This window comes from Dipodomys spectabilis, unplaced genomic scaffold (assembly GCF_019054845.1).
Source record: "Dipodomys spectabilis isolate Male_0828 unplaced genomic scaffold, ASM1905484v1 ptg000403l, whole genome shotgun sequence".
Lineage (NCBI taxonomy): Eukaryota > Metazoa > Chordata > Mammalia > Rodentia > Heteromyidae > Dipodomys > Dipodomys spectabilis.
In genome coordinates, this window is record NW_024871080.1 from 125,280 (window position 1) to 149,087 (window position 23,808).

The 23,808-nt window shown below is 38.1% G+C and overlaps 1 pseudogene; it reads right to left on the reverse strand.

Annotated features, from left to right (window-relative positions):
- Nucleotides 1-6,616: 6,616 nt before the first annotated feature.
- Nucleotides 6,617-6,713, reverse strand: LOC122096926 (annotated as a pseudogene).
- Nucleotides 6,714-23,808: the final 17,095 nt, after the last annotated feature.

Consider the following 23,808-nt stretch of genomic DNA (forward strand, 5'->3'; position numbering starts at 1 on the left):
AGAGGTAGGGTAGAGGGTAGGTGTTGGTGGTCAACCTCTGTAAGCTACTCAGGAGGCTGAGATCTGAGGATCCCAATTGCAAGCAGGAAAGTCTATATGAGACACTTTTCTCCAATTAAACACAAAAAGCCAGAAGTAGAGCTGTGGTTTAAGTACTAGAGTGCTAGCCTTGAGCACAAAAGCTCAGGGATAGGATAGCATCCAGGCCATGAAATCAAACCCTAGGACTGGCACGCACATGCACACACACACACACACACACACACACACACACACACACACACACAAGATAGAGCATTTGCCAGTCAGCCTGCACAAGTTCCATCTCTAGCAACTCAATATGAAAAAAAAGTGGGAGAAGGGAAGTAAATACTTGCTCCAGGAGGTGATATAAGCAGTGCCAAAATTCCCCAGGAGTTCTAAGATGTGGATTCAGGGCAGAGGGCCTCAGGCAGAAGGTACAGCATGGGCAAAGGTCCTGAGGTGTAGAGCAGATGGTGTGGGTGGAATAAAGGTTCTGTGGCTTCAAGCAAGTATGGCAGGACATTCAAGGCTGAGTCACAGGTAGGGCAGAGGGTGGGGTCCCACAATGGGGCCCAGGGGGAAGATTAGCTCGGCTTTTTACCAGGGACCCCATCCATTTCCTGTGGCTGGAATCTTATTTTTAACAGCTCCTGACCCTCTGACCTCCTTTGCATATAGAAGGCAGGGCAAATGCAGGGAAGAACGCTTGTTTGACCCATTGCAACAATGAGAAGTATAAGTTGTCATGTTTAAAACGAACTTTACAACTTTGGTGTGGGGGGGGGAGGTTGGGTGGGGGGCCGAGGGGAGGGTGGGAAGTGATGGGAAGGGGAAACAAAGAAGGAGGCTACAATGCTTGGTAAGAAATGTACTCATTATCTTGCCCATGTAATTTTAACCCCTCTGTACAGTATTTTCACAATAAAAAGAAAAGGAAAGCTTCTAGCACAATGCCACCAGTGGCTCAACCCCTGTAAATCTTAGCTACTCAGGAGACTGAGATAGAGATCTTATGTGAAGCCAGCTCAGGGGAGGAAAGTTAGTGAGACTCTTCTTGCCAATGAACTACTAAAAGCCAGAAATGGAGCTGTGGCTCAAGTGGTAAAGTGCTAACCTTGAGGGAAAATGTTAAGAGACCAGAGCCCAGACCCTGAGTTCAAGCCCCAGTAATGGCACAGAAAAAGTAAAGAAAAGCTTTCAGGAGCTCCTACTCCACTGTGGTGAAAGACTAGTCCTCAGAAGACTGAGATGTGAGGACCACAGTTCAAAGCCAGCCCAAGCAGGAAAGTCCGAGAGACTCTGATCTCCAAGGAACCTCCATAAAACCGGAAGTGGCTCTTTAGCTCAAGTGGTAAGCTGAAGAGCTTAGGGACAATGCCCAGTCCCAGAGTTCAAGCCCCATGACCAACCCCTGGCCTGCTAGTACCTCTGTGGCTCTAGGCAGAGTACTTTCCAGTGGGCCCCTAAGGGTCTCCCAATGTCTAGGTGTCCTACGCGGCTTGAGAGCAGCCTGTTTGGAGGCCATTGTCTACAAAGCAAGACATAGTACCAGAGAAGGGTGGAGCCTTGGGGCATGGAGATAATCAGAATGGCATCTGTCATGCATGTAATGTGGATCTGAGCAGTAAATTGACGTCTCAGACCACAGTTCTGAGCCAGGCGGGGCAGAAGCTGCAAGATTTCATACCAGGTAATGCCAATTCATGCAGGTATCACAAGAGTGTGAATTTGTCAGGCACACCTTGGGCAAGTGTTGAGTTGGGCTCATGAAAGACTTGTAGGCTCAGGAATCCACAGCCGGCTGGCTGATGCTTGTATCAGTAGCTGTCCCTGGAGTCCCAGGCCTCAGAGGCCTGCTTTTCTCACCAGTGCTCAAGGACACAGGAAGGTCTGCAATCGTCGGCTGACTACAAATGAGCATCCATAGTGCCCTCTCCTTGGTCCTGTGGCCCAGTGCACAAATGGAGGGACTGGTTCCATGGAACTAACTACCATGGCCCAAACCCCTCAGCCCAAGAAGGATTTAGGGTGAAAACACTTGATATGCCTGTAGAGTTTACTGTGACAATGCCTCAGGACTGCCCCCAGTTCTAGCTCAGCTCATCATTACCACCTTCCTGTGTATGTTTGTGTGTGTGTGTGTGTGTGTGTGTGTGTGTGTGTGCGGGCGCGCGCACGTGTGTGCGTGCATGTGCACGCATAAGCACCTTGGTTCTAGGGCTTGATCTCAGGTCCTGGGCTCTGTCCCTCACATTTTTCATTCAGGGCTAGCACTCTTCCACTTAAGCCACAGCTTTTCTTCCAGCTTTTGGGTGGTTATTTGCAGAAGAGAGTCTCACAGTCTTTTCTAGCTGGGCTGCCTCTGAATGGCAATCCTCAGATCTCAGACTCCTAAGGAGCTAGGAGTATGAGACCATGAGCTATTAGCATCTGGCCACACTTCCTTTCTTGGCTAAAACAGACTACCTCTCTCCAGCTGAGCACCCATCTACAGCTACCCCTCCTATCCCTGACTTCAGATGAAACATAACCTCCTCCCCTGAGGAAAAAGAATGGGATCAGGTTTGAGTTTTATGTTCTTCACAGTCAGAGACTGGTGGAAGCTGATGTGGAGGTCAGAGATCTAGGCCAGGGCAAGTAGACAGCTGTTAGAACAGAAGAGTGTAGGAAAAGATATCCATGCAACTGGATGCCAGTGGCTCATGCCTATAATCCTAGCTACTCAAGGCTGAGACCTATGGATCAATCAAGATTCAAAGCTAGCCTGGGCAAACTCTTATCTCCAAAGAATCACGAAAAAGATGGGAAGCGGAGCTACCGTAGTTCAAGTAGTACAGCACCAACCTTGTGCAAACAAGCTAAAGATACCTAGGATAACACCTAGGTTCTGAGTTCAAGCCCTGGCAAACACACACACACACCTCCTCTGGAGGTGGACAAAGATATGGATAGCTGAACTTGGGCTCCAAAGGAAAAGTGGAATATTTAGGTCTCTGACAACTTAAGACTCATTATAGATCCTGATAGGGGGCTAAAGGCAAGGTTGCAATGGAGAAGCGGCACCATCTGAATTTAGGAATAGGCAGACAGGCACTCACCAAGTGGACAGAGAAAAATGAGGGAAAAATACACACACACACACACACACACACACACACACACACCACACACACACACACACACACACACACCAACGGGTAGCCCAAGGCCTCAGCAGTCCTTGAGCACATGAATATTCCAACCCCCGGGAAGATGGCAATATTGGTCTCCGAACAACTGTAGACAAAACTCAGAGCCTCTCACACATCTGGAATGGCTCCTAACACAACAGGGCATTTCCTACTGTACACAAAGCTTTTTGCCAGAATTTGTTATTTTTTATTTCAGTTTTCTCAAGGCTAGCATTTTATTGCTTGTACCACAGCTCCATTTCTATCTTTTGCTGGTCACTTTCAAATCAGAATCTAATGGGCTTTTTTTTCTTGGTCTGCTTTCAAACCACAATCCTCAGATTTCATCTTTCTGATTAACTAGGATTAAAGACATGAGCCATCAGTGTGGCTTCTACTTTTTCCTCTATAGTTATCTAATGCACATACTTAGATAGTAATGTAAAACTGAGAATATAGAAGCAAGATGTACAGTGATGATACTGTCCTGTCAGAAATTCAAGTTAGTAATGTAAATTTCTTCATAAGACCATAAACAAAAAATACCATGATACAGTGTAAGAGAACTCACTATTGAACATATGAGCTTTAAGAGCTTTCTAATAGATCCATTATTTATTGTTACCTAACATTATTAAAACATATGAGGCATTAGTAAAATAGAAGTCCTATGCATGACTACATAAATTCCTTGTTTTTTTAAAGACACTTGTTTTCATCTAAAAAAGTAGGCCTGTCTATTGTCTTCATGTGATTTTGATGATTGAAGGTGCTTAGTGAGAAGGTAAAAATGTATTAGTAGTCCTAAACTATCAATTCTCCTTTTTTCTTCTTGGAGAATATAATGATCAAAGCAATAGTTCAGAATCAGCAAGCAATAGTTCAGAATCATGCTTCCAGTGCAAGTGGATCACCAGTAAGAAATCCTCAATACCATTTTACACAAAGTTTTGTCACAGATACAATCTGCCTGCCTTCTCTAGCTGTTTTACTAGCTTGGACCTATTTCTTCATTGTACAGGAAAAGTGTCATTCAACTGATTTCAGTCAGATCTGTTACTAGAATTACCAAGGATTTAGATTCTTGTCTGTAATTTGGTCAAAGCTATGTCTCTTTATGTAGGCTACTAAAAATGTATTTACTAATTTCAAGTAAATACATAAATTCTATTTCAATCTTTTTTAAAAATACAATTTTGTTTGCTCTATCAATTGATCAGAGGCATGGATTTTTTGGCTAGCTAGGTCATTGCACATGTGTATCTCTCTTCCTTTCTCTATTTCATGGTTCTCATAGATAATATGATTGCTCCATAATTATCCTAATTTATTTTGCTTTTATATTTTTGGTTGTATCATTTCAATTTTTGCTCTGCCATTTCCCAAATCATTTATATAGAAGGCATTATTTCATATTTTCTCATTCCTAGAATAAGCTGCACATGAAGACATCACTGGTTCTCATTTTCAGTCTGTACCTTTGAATATGGAGGAACATCTTTCCTCTGTTCTCCATCAATTCCCTACTCTCCAGTTAGAATAATTTCGAATAGTAAAGTTAGAAAAAGAGAATATAAATCATGGTGAAAAAAATATGCAGAAAATTCACCGGATATTTCTGACCAGTTCAACCAATGTGAACTGTTAGGGAAATACATGGAAACCACATTCCCACTGGCTCTCAAAGTCTCTGCTTAGTGAATTCTTAGAAAGATGAGGAACAAGATGAAAAAGTAAGGAATAGTATCAATTGCAAGACAAAAAATGGAAAAGGATCCAAGTAAATTTCTTCATTGGGCTACTGAAAATATTCAGCTTACTACAGTGCGGAAACTACTTTTCAAAAAGGCCACTCATGTGAATAATAGGGGATGATGATGAGTATACCCCACTTCATCTGGAAGCTGACAGTGGACGCTTAGACATTGTCCCTGAGTTGGTGGCTCAAGTGGCAAATGCAATAACTGTAGATGGCTGGACACCCCTGCACAGTGTATATATGCAGAATAATACCAGACTGGCTTCTTTCTTACTTCATCATGATACAGATACCAATGCCCTAACTAATGGCCTCTTGACCCCCTTACATCTTGCTGCTGAGAATTGAGATAGCAAAGATACACTGGATCTCCTTCTGTTGAACCATTATATAAACCAGGCGTGAAGAACAACTTAGAAGAAACTGCATTTGAAATTGCCCAAAGGATAAGTATTTATCACTACCTCTATGAAGCTGTGGAAGGCTGTACAAATTGTTCTCTTAAGTCCTAATGGTCGGGTTAAGTTTCTTAAATTTCAAAAATGCAAGTCCATCCTTTGTGTCCATACAAAATATTTCCACAATCCAAATAAGGACAATATCTTTTTTTTTTTTTTTTGCTCGGTCATGGGGCTTGAACACTGGGCCTGGGCGCTATGCCTGTGCTTTTCAGCTCAAGGTGAGTGCTCTGCCGCTTGAGCCACAGCTTCACTTCCAGTTTTCTAGTGGTTTATTGGAGATAAGAGTCTCACGGACTTTCCTTCCCGGGCTGGCTTTGAACCGTGAGCCTTAGATCTCAGCGTCCTGAGTAGCTAGGATTACAGGAGTGAGCCACCAGCGCCCGGCAACACCAATACTTACTGTAAAAATTCATGAATTCCGTGGAATTCTTCCAAGTGAATTGCCTGCATTGGATGTCAAAATGAATTCAAGAGTTTTTGTATACATGTATAATGTTTTCTGCATAGTTTGTGATTTTTTAATCAGAAATAATTTTAACGTATCTGTTGAAATGAGTAGTACAGAAACTAAAGTATTTCTGGTGGTTGTCTGAAAAAGAATATTTTAAAATATTCTATATTCTATGTTTGCATAATGTTCATAATTTATTTTATTCTTTCCTAGATATACTTTGAATTCTATATTATTTTATAATATATAGGTTCATTAATGTGTCCTTTCAGATTGTATTCCATATAGAAAGTTTTAGATTCCTTTTTTGCCTAGGTTCTAATATTATTTTTCTTTGGGATAAAATGACAATTTTGTCTAATTTCAAAAGTTTTGTAAAGTTTATGCTATGTAAACGCCTTTCTGAGGTGAAGATTTAATACACTAATGCCAAACTAAATTTAATTTAAAGGAATTACGTTTGTTGTTACACTTGTTATTTTGTAATCAACTTTTTTTTTTTTTTAGGTCTGGTCCTGGGGCCTGAACTCTGGGCCTGGGCGCTGTTCCTCAGCTCTTCAGCTCAAGGCTAGCGCTCTACCACTGAAGCCACAGCGCCACTTCCGGCTTTTTTCTTTTTGCTTATGTGGTGCTGAGAAATCGAACCCAGGGCCTTGAGCATGCAAGGCAAGCGCTCTACCACTGAGTCACCTTCCCAGCCCTGTAATCAACTTTTTAATAACTGTTTTTCATTTCTTGCATCTGAAGAATGAAAAATACGGAATACTTCACAAATTTTCATATCATCCTTGTGCAATTGCCATGTTAATCTCTGTATTGTAACTTGGGAATACGTGCTGCTGAAGCATGTAGTATCTTCTAAATTTAAGTAGTTAGTGATGCAATCTTTATACAGGCTTATATCCGTGGGTGCCTACTTGAAACAAGGAAATCTTATTGTTCCTAACAATGCTATTATTTCCCTAAAATTCTGTGAATAGGGGAAAAATTACATGTTCAATCGATTGCTCACATTTGCAATTTTTTTTGTCAATGACAATTTTAAGTCTTTTTCATTTGGAATTTGATCATACTTTCAATAATTTATAGCTAGGTCCAAAGGTGATGGCTTTTTCAAGTACTTATTGATCCAACTGAATTAGGTTTGTGGAGCTAATGGATTCAAAGTAAGCCTTGCTTAAGAGCTACTTATAACATTCTGCAGCTGACATTTTCCCAAATGAGGTCATACTGGCACAAATGTCTACCTGACCCTTTACTCTTCTCCCATGTAGGAACAGACCAATCAGAATATCTTACCCTGACAACATAGATTGTTTTACTTGAACAAAACTTAAATGTTACAAGGGATCATAGAGAGATGAACAGTTCAGTCAGAAGTGTTCAGACTAGAAGGTATTTTATCAAAATATAATTGTTTATTATATCTAACATTTCAAAAGTAGCTAAAGCCAAGAAGGTGAAAAAATTGATCATATGCGTGATTACTTAATGTCCTGGCCTGTCTACCATCCAACCAGGCAGGAACTTACACCACTGCATTTCTATCACGAAATATTTTCATAGTTGCAGGAGAAGTCCAGATGTTTCTCCTCATTATTAGGCCTTTAATTGGTAATGTTTTAATGGTAAAGCTTTAGGTCCAACTCTATCAAACACTGAGGTAGAGATAATGGAATAATACTTTAAAACAGAGTTGCCTTTGATAATGTAACCACAACAGAACAATGCAAAACATGTGTCTTTTTCTTATATTATATAGTTATATATTTTATATTTATATGTGCTGATTTTATATTTCGCACAGTGAAACTTACTAGAATTAGTGTTGATAATTTCACTAATAAATTAATATTTATTTATTCCAATAAATAGAATAGGAATATAAATAATTAGGTTTAAAATGTATATTAGAATATATGAAGTATCAGAGCAATGTCTTTGGTATAAACTTGTGATACATTCTAACTGTTCTTGGTCTTCTAAATTCACATGGTAAAAAAAAACAATGTTGTTTTCCACTAATCTAAAAGGGATTTTGCTCTGCTTCTCTGTTTATTGTTTAACTCGCTGGTCCCAAACTGTTTTTCTCCATATTTCTGAAGCAATCCTACTAATTATGCCCAAATTTTGCTGATAAGGTGTCTAACAAATATTATTCTCCTGTATGATACAATGATTCCTAGGATCCCAGGTCCCAGTTATCGGCATCATCAGATAACAGAGGCAAGACGTCTCACCAAGGCCCATGCAACATGCCAACACAAAGTATTTGAAGATCCATCTCAAGTTCTAATTTCCTATATTTAAGGGCCCCAATTCCTTGAGATGCAGGAATTAACAGTAAGCAATTGTGAAATGCACGGCAACTTAAAATGAAAGATGAGATCACAAAATTTGAGAGTATGTATGACAATTCAAACATTCAACTTACAGCTGACCAGCCCATATGAGTGAACAAGTTCACAAAGTGTCATAAGATTATTTTTAATATCCCTCCCCTATGATTAATGAAAGATTTTAGTCCTGCATAAGTGAGCCAAAAAGTAGTTCCTGGAAGGATAGATCGATAATTGATCTACCAAGGCCCAGAAAAATTTACTTAGAGTTCAAATGTAATTCAGAAAAATATTGAGAAGATCCTTAGTGCTTCAAAACACTAGGACTTCAGTACAACATATTTCAGTGGTATAAAAATGTCACTCTCAAACCAATGATGATCTACATTTAATATTCTGAAAATTATTCCTTTTCAAATTAACTTTTTAAAATCACATTCGCCAAAATAACATTTGACAAGTAGATGATACTTAGTGACATTACAAGTTTTTCAAGTGTAGGGAGCAAGTTACAATAGAGTTGAATTATTTACCCAGCACTAATGCCCAACACGTTCAACCATTCATTAAAGTGTAGAAATAGTACCACCCACAATTTGTGTTTTTCAGTAAGGGCCTTCCAGAAATGTGTTAGATAGATCAGCCTCCCAAATTTCAAACCCAAATATTAGCTAATAAAGTCAATGTCATCATTTAATAAGGTACATTTTAAAAAGTCACAAGTAGTTGTCTTATCATATGTAATAATATGTTTTCCCTATCTGTCTAACATAGGAAGAAATATGACTTATGTCTTGAATATGGGTACTCATCAGAGATATGACAAACATAAAATCTGTCTTCTATTTCTATCATATTCCTCTATAGGAATAAATTTTAGTATTCTTCTTTTTCCAAAACTTATAGGTAGTAGAAAATATTATCCCATGTAAAATAAAACAATCACACCATTGTACAAAGCCATTTATAAGAACTGGTAGTTAGGAATACATTCTATGCCAATTTTTTTACTTTCTTTTTGACTAAAGATTAATCTTCCAAATGGATGAGAATAAAATCATGGTTAGGTGCTTCACGTCTCCTGTCTTGCAAATTTGAATGAATAATGGAAATATAAGCTGACATCAGTTCAAGCATATGCAGTATGGAAACTCCATGAAATGTACATAAACCTTTCAAAGTATTAATAGACAGTGTAACAGGATGACTATCAGGAAGTTGAAAACAGAAAGGAATTATAGTAAAGACATAGAATGAATGAAAAATGAACAAGGGGCAAGTACAGCTAGAATACTCAATCTACACATATGATAAAGGAAGTGATAAATCTGAAATAAATCTTGGAGAAGGGGTTGGTTGAGAATGATGGAAGGAGTGACTCTGATCCAAGAGCATTGGACAATTAGATGGATATATTTAATTGTAACACTTGCACAACCTTTTGAAATTCAGTTTAAAAACACAACAAAAAACAAAAACACACAAAAATCACAACCAATCTGAAATCTCCAGAAAGTATGAATATGACCTCCACAAATTTTAAGCAGTTAATGAAGGAAGAGTCGTCATGGGAAAAGCAAACAAAGCAATACAAAGAGAGAAGTTTGGGATAGGGGAGAATTTTGAACAGATTTAAATAGATTGTCTAAGGTTATAAATCACCTACATCTGCTGCAAATATTATCTTTCTTCTATGAGTTCTCTGTCTGAACTGGATAATCCAGTCGTGAGACACACTTGATAGCTTGTGAAGACAGAATGGAAGAAACAAGATCAAGAACCCATTACTCCACTGGAGAGAAAACACTCCTCTATGTTTTCTCTAATCTCTCTTCACTACTCTTTCTTCATACTTTTTTTTTTTTTTTAAATTTTATTTTATTTTATTTGAGAACATACTGTACAGAGGGGTTACAATTACATGGGCAGGATAATGCATACATTTCTTACCAAGCATTGCAGCCTCCTCCTTTGTTTACCCTTCACCTCCCTTCCCAGCCTCCCCCCTCCCTCCCACCCAATCATACCCCCCCCCCACCGACATTGTAAAGCTGGTTTTGACATGACATTTTGTACTTCTCATTGTTGCAACAGGTCCACCTGAATCCTTAAACGACTTGTTTGTCCCCATCTCCTCCACATGTTATACTGACATCAAATATAGTGAAAGCGGGGGTTACACTGTGGGGGAGGGACATACAAAGCAACAAAGAAATAATCTTATAAATGCGTTAGAAATACATGCATGAAAGAAACAAAAACATTAAAATACATATTTGAGGTTTTGTTTTCCTAACATCACATTATCTGACTTTTTCCGCTTGACTCATACCTATACTAGATATTGCAAATAAGGGAAACCATGGGACCTATGTTTCTTTGGGCCTGGCTTAGTTCACTTAATATAATTTTTTCCAAGCCTTTCCATTTCCTAACAAATGGGGCAATGTCATTCTTTCTGATGGAGGCATAGAATTCCATTGTGTATATATACCACATCTTCTTGATCCATTCATCTACTGAGGGGCATCTGGGTTGGTTCCATGTCTTAGCTATGGTAAATAATGCTGCAATAAACATAGTTGTGCTGGTAGCTTTAGTGTGGCCTTGTTTGTGATCATTTGGGTAAATGCCCAAAAGTAGGATTGCTGGGTCATTGGGGAGTTCTATGTGGAATCTTTTGAGGAACCTCCATACTGCTTTCCAAAGTGGTTGAACAACTTTACATTCCCACCAACAATGAAGTAAGGTTCCTTTCTGTCCACATCCCCTCCAGCATCTGTTGTTGTTAGAGTTCTTGATTTTTGCTGTTCTAACTGGAGTGAGGTGATATCTCAATGTTGTTTTGATTTGCATTTCTTTTATGGCTAGGGATGTTGAACATTTCTTCATGTGTCTATTGGCCATCCTTCTTTCTTCTTCAGAGAAGCTTCTCTTTAAGTCTTTCGCCCACTTACTTATTGGGCAGTTGTTTCTTTGAGGATTTGTTGTTGGGTGGTTTAATTTTTTGAGTTCCAAATATATTTTAGATATGAGACCCTTGTCCGTTGTATGGCTAGTCAAGATCTTCTCCCAGTCCGTGGGCTTTCTATTGATCTTGCTAGCTATGTCATTTGCCCTGCAGAAGCTTTGCAACCTTATACAATTCCATTTGTCCAGCCTTTCTTTGATTTGTTGTGTTTCCGGGTCTCTATTCAGAAAATTTCAGCCTGAGCCAAGGAGACCCAGGGTTTCTCCTATTCCATCCTGTAATGTTTTCAGAGTGTCTGCTTTGAGTTCAAAGTCTTTGATCCATTTGGAGTTGATTCTGGTGCAGGGTGATATATAAGGATCTAGCTTTAGTTTTCTACATGTAGTTAACCAGTTTTGCCAGCACCATTTACTGAAGAGGCTGTCTGTCTTCCATTCTATTGTTTTAGCTCCCTTATCGAAGATTAGATGGCTATAGGTCTGTAGGTTCATTTCTGGGTTTTCAATTCTATTCCATTGGTCCTGAGGTCTGTTCTTATGCCAATATCAAGCTGTTTTGATTACTATGGCTTTATAGTAGAGTTTGAAATTTGGTATTGATATTCCTCCAGCCGTGTTCTTTCCGTTGAGGAGCATTTTTGCTATTCGGGGTCTTTTATTGTTCCATATGAATTTTTGGATTGCCTCTTCTATTTCCTTGAAGAATGAGGGTGGAATTTTGATAGGTATTGCGTTGAATTTGTAGATAGCCTTGGGAAGTATTGCCATTTTCACGATGTTAATCTTTCCAATCCAGGAGCATGGGAGGTTTTGCCATTTTTTAAGTTCTGTGTTGATTTCCTTTTTCAAGATTTTAAAGTTTTCATCATAGAGGTCCTTCACTTCTTTAGTTAAGTTAATTCCTAGGTATTTTATTTTTTGTGGGGCTATTACAAATGGAGTTGCTTTCCTAACTTCAGCCACACTTTTCTCATTGTTGGCATACAGAAAAGCCATTGATTTTTGGGGGTTAATTTTATAACCTGCTACTTTGCCAAAGTTTTGAATCAGCTTGAGTAATTTGGGAGTGGAGTCTATGGGATGCTTTAAATACAAGATCATGTCATCTGCAAAGAGGGAGAGTTTTATTTCTTCTTTCCCTATTTGGATCCCCTTTATGTCTGCATCTTGTCTTATTGCTGTAGCTAGGCATTCTAATACTAGATTGAAGAGAAGTGGAGAGAGTGGGCATCCTTGTCTTGTCCCTGAGTTAAGAGGAAATGGCTTTAGTTTTTCACCATTGAGTATAATGCTGGCTGTAGGTTTGTCATATACAGCCTTTATTGTATTGAGGAATGTTCCATGGATTCCTAATTTTTCCAAAACCTTCATCATAAAGGGGTGTTGGATCTTGTCGAATGCTTTTTCTGCGTCTATTGAGATAACCATGTGGTTCTTATTCTTGCTCCTGTTGATGTGATGAATAATATTAATTGATTTGCGTATATTGAACCAGCTTTGCATCCCTGAAATGAATCCTGTTTGATCTTGGTGTATGATTTTTTGAATGAATTGTTGAAGTCGGTTGGCCAAAATTTTGTTGAGAAGTTTTGCATCAATGTTCATCAAAGAAATGGGTCTATAGTTCTCTTTCTTTGATGAGTCCCTGCCTGGTTTGGGGATGAGGGTTATGATGGCTTCATAGAATGTGTTCGGTAGTGAGCTTTCTCTTTCAATTTCATTGAAGAGTTGGAGGAGAATTGGTGTGAGCTCTGCTTTGAAGGCCTTGTAAAATTCCGCTGTGAAACCATCTGGTCCTGGACTTTTCTTAGCTGGGAGGTCTCTTATTGCTGTTTCTATTTCAATGCTTGATATGGGCCTGTTAAGATAGTTTGCCTCATCTTGGTTTAGTTTTGGCATGTCAATATTTGCTAGGAAGAGGTCCATTTCTGTCAAGTTCTCAAACTTATTAGCATAAAGATTTGAGAAGTATTCCCTTATAATGTTCTGAATCTTGCTTGTTTCCGTGGTGATGTTTCCATTCTCATCTCTGAATTTATTAATTTGGGTGTGTTCTCTTCTTTTTCTGATAAGATTTGCTAAGGGTCTGTCAATTTTGTTAAGTTTTTCGAAGAACCAACTCTTTGTTTTGTTGATTCTTTCTATAGTTTTTTTGGATTCTAATTCATTTAATTCTGATTTAATTTTGATTATTTCTTTCTGTCTACTGGATTGGGGTTTATCTTGCTGCACTTTTTCAAGGAGGTTTAGATGTGTCATTAAATTGTTGGTTTCAGATCTCTCCAATTTATTGATGTAGGAGCTCAGAGCTATAAACTTGCCTCTGAGTACTGCCTTTGCTGTGTCCCAGAGGAGCTGGTATTTTGTGTGTTCATTTTTGTTGAATAGCATGAACATTTGAATTTCCTTTCTAATCTCTTCGATGACCCACTCATGATTCAGCAGTGTGTTGTTCAGCCTCCATGTGATACTGGAGTTTCTTTGGTGGCTTTTGGTGTTGAGTTCTAACTTTATTCCCTTGTGGTCAGAGAGAATGCAAGGTATAACTTCAATGTTTCTGAATTTAGACAAGTTTGCTTTGTGGCCTAAAATGTGGTCTATTTTAGAAAACGTTCCATGTGCTGCTGAGAAAAACGTGTATTCTGATGCTGCTGGGTGAAATGTTCGGTAAATGTCTGTTAAGTCTAGTTGATCTATGCAGCTGTTTAGATCTGCGGTTTCTCTGTTGAGTTTTTGCCGAGTTGATCTATCTAGTGGGGAGAGTGGTGTGTTAAAATCCCCAACATTTAATGTCTTTGGATCTATATGGGATTTGAGGGAAAGTAGTGTTTCTTTGATAAATTTGGGTGCTCCATTGTTTGGCGAATAGATATTTAGAATTGTAATATCCTCCTGAAGGAGAGATCCTTTAATTAGTATGTAGCGACCTTCTTTATCTCTTCTCACGAATTTTAATTTGAAGTCTATTTTATCTGATATTAGGATTGCAACTCCCGCCTGTTTATGCGGTCCGTTTGCTTGGTAGATTTTGTTCCAGCCTTTAACATTGAAAATGTGTTTGTTTTTACGCGCAAGATGTGACTCCTGTGGGCAGCAGATAGAAGGGTCTTGTTTTTTTAATCCAACTAGACAGTCTATGTCGTTTAATTGGAGAGTTCAGTCCGTTAACATTAAGAGATAGGACTGAGAGGTATTTGGGAGTTCCTGCCATGTTATCTACCTTCTTGGGGGCTGCGAAAACTGGGTTCTTCCTATGGTTCTTGGATTCTCAGTTTGGGTGCATTTTCTTGGCCTTTATTGCGGTCTTGTTGGTTTTCTATGTGTAGGACATCTTTAAGGATCTTTTGTAGGGCTGGTTTGGTGGAGATGTATTGTTTCAATTTTTCTTTGCTATGGAAGGTTTTTATTTGGCCTTCAGTTATGAAGGCGAGTTTAGCTGGGTACAGTATTCTTGGTTGATAGTTGTTTGTTTTTAGGGCATGGCATACATCATTCCAGGCTCTTCTTGCTTTGATTGTCTCTGCTGAGAAATCTGAGGTGATTCTAATTGGTTTCCCTTTATAAGTGATTACCCTTTTCTCTCTGACAGCTTTAAGGATCTTTTCCTTGTTCTGAGTTGATCCTGTGTGGATTATAATGTGACGGTGGGATGTCCTATTCTGGTCTGGTCTATTTGGGGTTCTAAAGGCTTCTTGTATCTGGACAGGCCTATCTTTTTGCATGTTTGGGAAGTTCTCTGCTAGGATCCTGTTAAACAGATTTCCTAGACCATTAACTTCTGTTTCTAGGTGCTCCTCTACACCCATTATCCTTAGATTAGGCCTTCTGATGGTGTCTTCCAGGTGTTGGATAGATCTATCATATTTCTTGGACTTGTCTTGGATGGTTGTATGTTCTTTCTCTATAATATCTAGGCTGTCTTCAATCCCTGAGATTCGATCTTCTGCATGGTCTAACCTGCTGTCAAGACTCTCTACTTTGTTTTTTATCTCTTTTCCTTCTAGTTGGTCAGCTTTGATGGCTTCAAGTTCTTTGTTGAAGCTCTGTTTTAGGTCTTGTATGAATTTCTTTACTTCCTTAATTTGGTGTTCAGTGTTTGTCCTCAAATCACTTAGTTGATTGGTTATGGTTTCTTTGGGCTCCCATTCCTTCTGTTGGGTTCCATTCAGCATTCCCTTTGTGGTCTCCCTGACTTCCTTCAGCTCTTTGTTAATGGACTCCATGAATGCCTTTAGTGATCTTTGTGTGTTCTCTACCTGGTCTCTCAATTCCTGTATTACTCTTTGATTAGCTTCCTCCCGTTCGTGGGATTCCTGCAGATCTCTTTGAGTGTTCTCAGCCTGCTCACGCCATTCCTCTCTTTCTCTTTGAGTATTCTCAAGTTGTTCACGTAAATCCTGTATCAGTTTTTGAGTAGCTTCCTCACGCTTATGATATTCCTGTATAAACTTCTGGGATGCCTCCTCTCTCTCCCTATCACGCTCATACAGAGTCCTTTGTACGTTGTCAAACTTTTCATTTAGCATGTTTGCCAGCAGTGTTTGTAGAGCTGTTTGGGAACTCTCCTCTGGATTATTCATTATCTGTTCTAACCCCTGATTATCAGGATTGGGAATTGAGATACCCGAATTTGCCATTTTTCTTGTGTTTTTCCGGCTTACTCTGCCCATTTGAGATGAAGATAGCACCAGTTTTGTGCTAGAACACTATCTTAAGGCAACCATCAACCAAAGTTTGCATTTGTACAGTCAATAGTCTACAGATACAATCTAGTTCAACAGATACATCTATTCGACATCAAACAACTATATGTTAAAGGACTTCGAGCCGCAGAGAAGAATTTGGAAAACCAGAAATTATTAGGGTTAGGGAGAGATGTGGGTAAAAAATAGGAATAGATTGGTGTGGGGAGGCACAGAGAGAGTTAACTATGTCCTAATCACAATGCAGGAAATAGGTTGGGTAGGATGTAAGTAGAGAGAGAGAGAAAAAGAAGAAAGGGAAAGGGGAATGAAAAGAGACCAGAAAATAAAATAGAAACGTAAAAATTAATGTTATTTTAGAGATTAAAAGACCATCTATTTATAGAGGAATATGAATATGTTGAGAGAAAGGGAGGGACATAGAGGAGATGAGAAAAACTTTAAAAAAATGCTTAAAATATTATATAGGTATAAAGAGGTAGTACTGCTATTAATGAATTTAAGTCTCAGAGGTTTTGAATTAAGTAATAAGTTTGTGGATTAAGTGTGTACACAATGGGGGATAGGGTCTACTGGTTAACTACGGGTTTATCTGAGGATGTGCAGGACAAGAGTTAAGTCACATACAGATGAACAAAGAGGAAAAGATGGAAAGGATAGGAAAGTGAGAAGAAAAGATCAGAAGTTCAGTAGAGCTAGAAAAAAAAAAGAATGAAAGAAAAAGAGAAAGAAGACAAGAAAAGAAAAGAAAACACACATTCACGTATTCCTAAAATAAAAATTATAAGAGGAGAAAAAAAAAAAGTTAATGGAAAACAATTATTTTTTCAGAAGAGGCAAAAATTAAAGATTAATAAAAGTTTTAGAAAAGCAAAAAAAAATTTTACATATATATAAGGTAACAAAAAATGTGAAAAAAAAAACAAAACAAGGAAAAGAAAAAAACAGAAAAGAAGAAGAAGAAAAAAAAAAGTTCTTTGATTTTTTTTTTTTTTTGGGAGGGGTGGGAAGAGTCCTGTATCTCCCTTTTGTCTGTAACCAGAGTCTGGTTGGAGTCTCTGGTCAGCTTCAGGTCCTGTGGCTTGATTGGTTTCTTAAGTCAGTTTGTTGGAACAAGCAGAAAAATGCTCTGCTTTACCCAAGTTTTTGAGATCCCCCTCCCAGGTTAGTTTACTGGGAGGGTGATCTGCTTTGAGAATCACAAAAGAGGGGGATGCAGTGATGAGGCTAGGTTCTGGGTAGAGTTGAGGCCTTTCAAAGAACAGTAGCTTTTCCCTGGGGCTATTTTGTGAAAAAAAAACTCACAGCACCCAGCCTGGAGCCATTCTCAGGGTTTCTGTTTTTCAATTGATTGTGGTGGCTGCTAGAGGGAGGGGCAGCCTCTGGCTCTGGTTACCTGGTGAGGAGAGCCACTCCAATGGCTGACGCCTGAGCTGGGTGACTTTTCCCTGTATGGAACTGAGTCTGTGAGGTCACTTCGCCGTTAAGTTCTTGTGACCTGCTAAATGACTCGTTTTATTCCAAGGCCTGAGCTGGAGCTAGCCGCTCCTCCGAGCTTTGTCGGTATCCAAGATGGAGATCACCGGTGCTGGGGGGGGAGGGGTGGCCTTCCCTCCTCTGCTCCCAGAGGAGTGAGGAAGTGGGGGTTCTACTTACGCAGAGTCTTGGATCCCGGGTCGTCTCTGGTCTGCAAAGTGCAGGATGAAGTTGTCCGCTCCTTGTCGGTTCTTGCTGGTGTTGAGTAGAATCCGCTCGTCCGCTGGGTCTGGCTCCTTCGTCCCGGACTGCGTCTCAGGTATGCCTCCGCGGCGGTGGTCGCCGCTGCGACCCTGCCGCCGCAGCGGCAACTGCTCAGATGTGTCTGCTTGGCTTCCCCTCTCTTGACTAACTCTCCGTCCTGTGATGGCACACTTGGTGTGATTCTCTGGCTTGGGACTGTTCACTGGAACTCTGAAACTGTTTTCTATGCAAGAGCTTGTTCAGATTCCAGTTTCTCCTCCGCCATCTTCCCGGAACTCCATCTTTCTTCATACTTTTAAGTCAATTGATTTTGAATTATATTTTTCCTTCTTTCTTCTGACAAAGTAATTGGTCAAAGTAATTCCTTAAATATTATTTGCCATTTTCTTCTTTCATGCTGTTTAATTGGCCAAGCAAGTCTATTAAACTTCCCTCTTGCATTTGGTTGCCCTGAAACTTAATGTAAAACTTTGTCTCCAGAAAACAGTCCAAGAAGCTGTGATCACAAATATTTGGCTGTATTTTTTCTTTTACCTTGAAAGTCTTCTTGTGTCTAAAGTGCCCACAAAAATAAGTAATCCATCACTTTTTGGTTCAACCCATTCTAACCTAAAAGATATATTTTGCTAAGAAGATGGTTTGAGGAAACTGAAAAATACTGCACTTTTATCTTCTATCTTAAGACTCTCCTTAGATACCATATCAGGAACAATGAAGTTATTCTATGCAAAATTATTTCAATAGATGGTTTTTTTCTTGGTCTTGCATTTGTTCACCAAGATGTATGGAGGAGCGTAGAGTTAAATCACCTATACCTAGGAAGACAGTGTCTGTTACAAAAGGACAATGCTTCTATGTCCTCCTCTTATCTCTTGCCTGATTTCCAATTAATCACAGCATTTTGGCTTCAAGTTTAGTGAAGCTGAAGGACTATATGGGCTCCACCACTGTTACATCTTCATGATTTCTCTTTTAAAACTATTTAAGTTGCTTCATTTGGATGTGGAATTTATTTTCATGTCTTCATTCAATCTGTTCTGCATTGTAGTGAGCCAAATAGGCTATGTAAAATCACTTTTGGTAGTACAATTACTAACACAATTTAGTGCTGGGAAGTTGGCTCTTTGGTAGAGCGCTTGCCTTGAATGCCTAAGGCCCTGGGTTGGATTCCTCAGCACCACATAAGCAAAAAGAAAAAAGCCGGAAGTGGTGCTGTGGCTCAAGTGGTAGAGCGCTAGCCTTGACCTGCAGAGCTGAGGGACAGCGCCGAGGCTCAGAGTTCAGGCACCACGACTGGACATCCAAAAAAAAATATTAACACAATTTATATAAAAAAGTTTGGCCTCCCTTCACTGCTGAAGCCAATACGCTTAGCAAGGCTTTCTAAGAACTATGTTTTCTTACCTTTTCCATTTGCTCAATTCTTTTCTGAACCCAAAACATTTTGGCTTATGTAATAAGAGAAGTCTTCACTATTTCATGTTATTAAGGATATTATTTTTTGTGAGCCACTTAGAAATGTGAAATCATTGGTTTGAAGGGTCCAATTAGATTTTTTTCTGTGTTTCACTGCTTCACATGCAAAAACATTGTAGAAAGTGTTACAAACAGAAATGTGTAATCCCAACACCTTCTTTCATTGTGGAGGGCACTTTCTCCCTAAATATTTTGACTCAAATTATCTTTTTCAGAGAATTACGGTTTGGTAATTAAAGGTAAATTCACAAAATTGATGTCTTATTTTTTAAGAATTTGAATTTAAATTCCAGTATATCCTTGTTTCAACATAAGAATGTATTTCCTGGGTAAGGATAATTCCAAGGGAACCTACAGGATTTACAGCAACGTTTCTGAGGTTTGTTTGTTTAGTGTGAAAATGAGCATCTTCACCCACATTGCTTCCTCTCTACTAAGTCTCCATGGATTTCTTTGCATGAAAGCCTATTCTCCCAGGCAATTTTAAATTTTCTTAATAGGCTAAGTTGTTAAAAATTTTGAACAACTCAAATTTACCTGTCATAACTTTAAAACCCTTGAAATACCTTTATCAGAACTGCGAATTCACCAATCCTAATTCCACCTTTACCATCAAAAAGTTAACATGCTGTTTTCATGATATGGTGTCCATGCAGCTATTATTTTCCAGTGGTTTTGTACTGCGTATACATAACCATATAAGCTGATGCTAAGCAAAATGAATTCCAAGATATGGAACCAGATTTTTTCAATTGTGGTTGTTGTTTTTGATGAACTATGTGATTTGTTTTCTCTCGGTTTTTCCCCTATTGTTCATTCCTGCTGTATTTGATTTTGTATTGTGTATGCATTTACCTTAAATAGGGAAGGGAAGAGGAAGAGCAAAATGGTGAGACAAATGACAAAAGGAAAACCAATGAAATAGCAACACTCACAAGACAATATATTGGAAATGTACATTACAGCTTGTGAGGGGTGAAGGAAAACTGTGAGAAAAATGAGGGGGGGGGGTAACAAGTTTGAAATGTTTTGTATTTACTACCTTACAATTATTGTAACCTCACTGTACATCAATTTGATAATAAAATTGAAAAAATAAGCTGCATAAAATGTAATTTCACTGTATTGGCACAGTAAATATTATTCTTTATGTAGTAATATTTTAAAAATCAGTACTATTTGACATCCAATTCAAAATAATTACCTCTTCTTTATCAGAGGGTCATCAACGTGATTGTTATCCAACTAGACAATATTTTCATAATATACTTGCCGAATTTTTCGAAAAAGAATAAATTTAATACTTTCTAATTCTAAAACAGAAAACCACTTTAATGCTATGGAAGCCCAAAACTTTTAAAATTAACTAAGTTGTTAAGAGGACAGAATACATGTGTTCTTCAAAATTCTTATGAGAAATAACTACTCATAATTACTCATTTTTAAATTCTCAACATTCCATACCTGAGAGATTCAAAACAGTACTTTTTTGCATGTTATGAAATTCTGCAATAGATGCAGTTTCCAATGGGGTGTTAAAGATTGAGAAGTCAACAGAAAAATAGCCACATTCTCGTAGAGGAGAAAACTATGAAGCATCTGTAATAATTAATTAATCAAGAGTAAGCAATTTTCTTTTATCAGAGTAAGCTGTTATTTCTATGACCATCAATCCCAAGATTTATACCATGAAGTCATCCTAGCCCAACAGTTTCCAACTTGTAAGGGGCACCTTAAAATTCCTTAATTCATATCATGAATAGCTTATCTCTATTGTGAAAAATACTACATCTCTGCTAATGTGATTTCCTCCGTGTTCTGGAAAGACACCACAATAAACTGAGCTGCATCATTTTTCCTCACTTGCAAATATTATTTATATTTATACTTTTTTAATTATCATACATATTGAGGAAGCTAAGAGCGGAAAATTATGGTTCAAAGCCCACTATGGCAGGAAGGTTTCTTAGAATCTTATCTCCAATATACTTCGCCATAAAAGCCAGACACAATGTGGCACTGAGGTTGAAGTGGTAGGGCAGGAGCCTTGAGCATAAACAGGCTCAGAGACACTGTCCAGGCCAAGAGTTCAAGCTCTAAGCAAACCAATAAAACAAAAACAACGTTGAATACAAACCCCAAACCTAGCATTTTCCTCAATGTATACAGAGGCACGTAAATAAGGAAATGGCTTCCTGTGTTACTTATAGGTTGAAGAAAGAAGATGTCACAGAATTACTCTCTTCATACCATTTTAAACTAAACCCTCAAAAAATGCTGTTTTTATAAATTTATAAATTACTGTCATCCATTTGTTGGCAACTCTGTCTAGATTATTCACATTAACATGGTATACATGAACTGTGGGAATTATCTATTTACTATATTCTAATTATAACTCTCTTGAAAGAATATTCTAGGAAAATAGAATGCCAGAATCATTTGTGAATTTTTCAATTAATCCCTCTACTTAAAAAGAATTTTGTAGTACCTATAGAATATAAGATTACAAACAAAACCAAAATATATATTTTAAATCTAAATTCTAATTTATCAAGGTCTACAAAGTCCTACATTAGATGAACTTTGCGATTTCTCCAGGCTTATGCTTTTGTAACTCTTCAACATTTCTTTGGAATCCAACAGAATGGTGCTTACTCACTTTTGCAAATTTTTGGATGGGAATAATGAGCCATTTTGCATCTAGAATGTTCTGTAATGAAGAGAGCATTTAAAACACAAGTGAGGATATATATGAATTGCATTTCAATAGGAAAATTGACTTCTCAAAACATAATGAGAAAATTAGACCCAAATTCCAACTGTGTATTCCTTTCTTGTTGTTTTGTTTGTTTTATTGAGACAAAATTATTCTACCTGGTCCAGGGAAGATATCGCAATGTAGTTCCATTCTCTAATCTCCTGTCGAAGTGCTAGAATTCCAGGCTTGTATCACATTGCCTTGCCATAGTTTGTTTATTTACTCTAGAAACAGACTAGTAATTCTGAACTTCTCCTATGATCTTATCCACTAGACTGACTGCTCAGACTGTTTATGCACTATTTTCAAAGATGTTCTAACATTTGACACAAGATATGAACATTTTCATATGCACCTAGAGGGTTCCCTGATTCATTCCTCCATGAATCCTATCCCATTAATAATGTTGCTTGACTCTCTTACTATCTCTGATTCCTACCTATGTAAGATTCTCAACTTTTGGGGGGAAATTTCACTTGAGGGCTTTCTAATATTAAAAATTGTCGCTTGATTCTAGTCTTAATCGGGACATATTTTTATTGTTTTCTAACTTTTCTACATATTCTGAGAATTGTTTTATTTGTGTATTTTTGTGTGCACATATATATCCCTCTGTGTGTATGTGTATGTTTGTAAGTATGTATGCACAAACCTCAAGCTCTTATTCAGCAATCTTGCTCATGACTGGTATTCCAGCTTTTGGCTGTTTAATTATAGGTAGTGTCTCAAAGCCTGTTCTGCCCAGGCTGGATGCAAATTGAACTTCTCAGAGTCCTTTACATTCTTAGGTTTTATTTTTCCAGGAGTATCAACTTTTAAACTACAAACACTTTTGTGAGTGTAAAGTCTATCCTGTGGCCCAGATTTTTAATGCAAGAATTAATATAAAGATTGATGGACATATACATTACATATCTTGAGTGTACACTATTAGAAATGTGATCCTAAGCTCGGTGTGGTGAGATCTGAGGATTGGGATTTAAAGCCAGCCCAGGTAGGAAAGTCCTGGAGACTCTTTTCTCCAATAACTACCAGAAAACTGGGAGTGGCACTGTGGCTCAAGTGGAAGAGCACTAGCCTTGAGCTTCGTTGCAGAAGGACAGCACCCAGTCCCAGATTTCAAGTACCATGACCAACAACTACAAAAAGAATATAAGAAAAGGAAAAAAAAGAAATGTGATCTTAGCCACCAGATTCATTGCTAGTATAATTCCTGTTCTTTCAAGATAGATTCTTTTTTTCCAGTTAAGTCCATTATCTCATATATGACTTGCATTGGAAACAGAATCACTCTTCCATTCTCCTTTTTACAAAATTAGGTGATTAGCAAGTGTGATTTAGAAAGGAAGTGGCTTCATGTTCCATATAGGAGTAATGCTTTCTCTATATCACTCCCATAAATCTACATACTGGACTTGGCTTTATTGTTTCAATGTTGTCTTATTTGTAGAGTCTTTTATATTTTACTGAACCCTTTTATATAAACACAGAACTTCTCTCTCCTATTATTGCTATTGTTTCTCTTACTGTTAACTCATGTACAATTGGGAAATTAAGGCACAGCACATACACTCACAAAAAATGATCTGAGAACCTTCTTCCCATTTAAAATTCACCTTAATTTACAGAGCACTAAAGAAGTTTGAACAAAATGTACTCATGAATAAAGTATTCATAAGCAATTTAAATTTCATATTTTCTCTTTACTAAGTTGTCTCTGAAACACGTGTTACCTCATGTCTAAATGTGTCCTTGTGCTATTTCAATGAATTCAGAAAACATTCATTTTATCTCTAGCAGCTCCATAGATTGTTACTGGAAGTAAGTGGAAGTAACTGTTACTAGATGTGGAAATTGATCTCAGGAGAGGAATTGAACATAGAGGAATGACAAAGTTCAAGTTAACATTTGCTTTCCTTTTTACTGTACAAGGAAAGAATTCAATGTTTGAAGG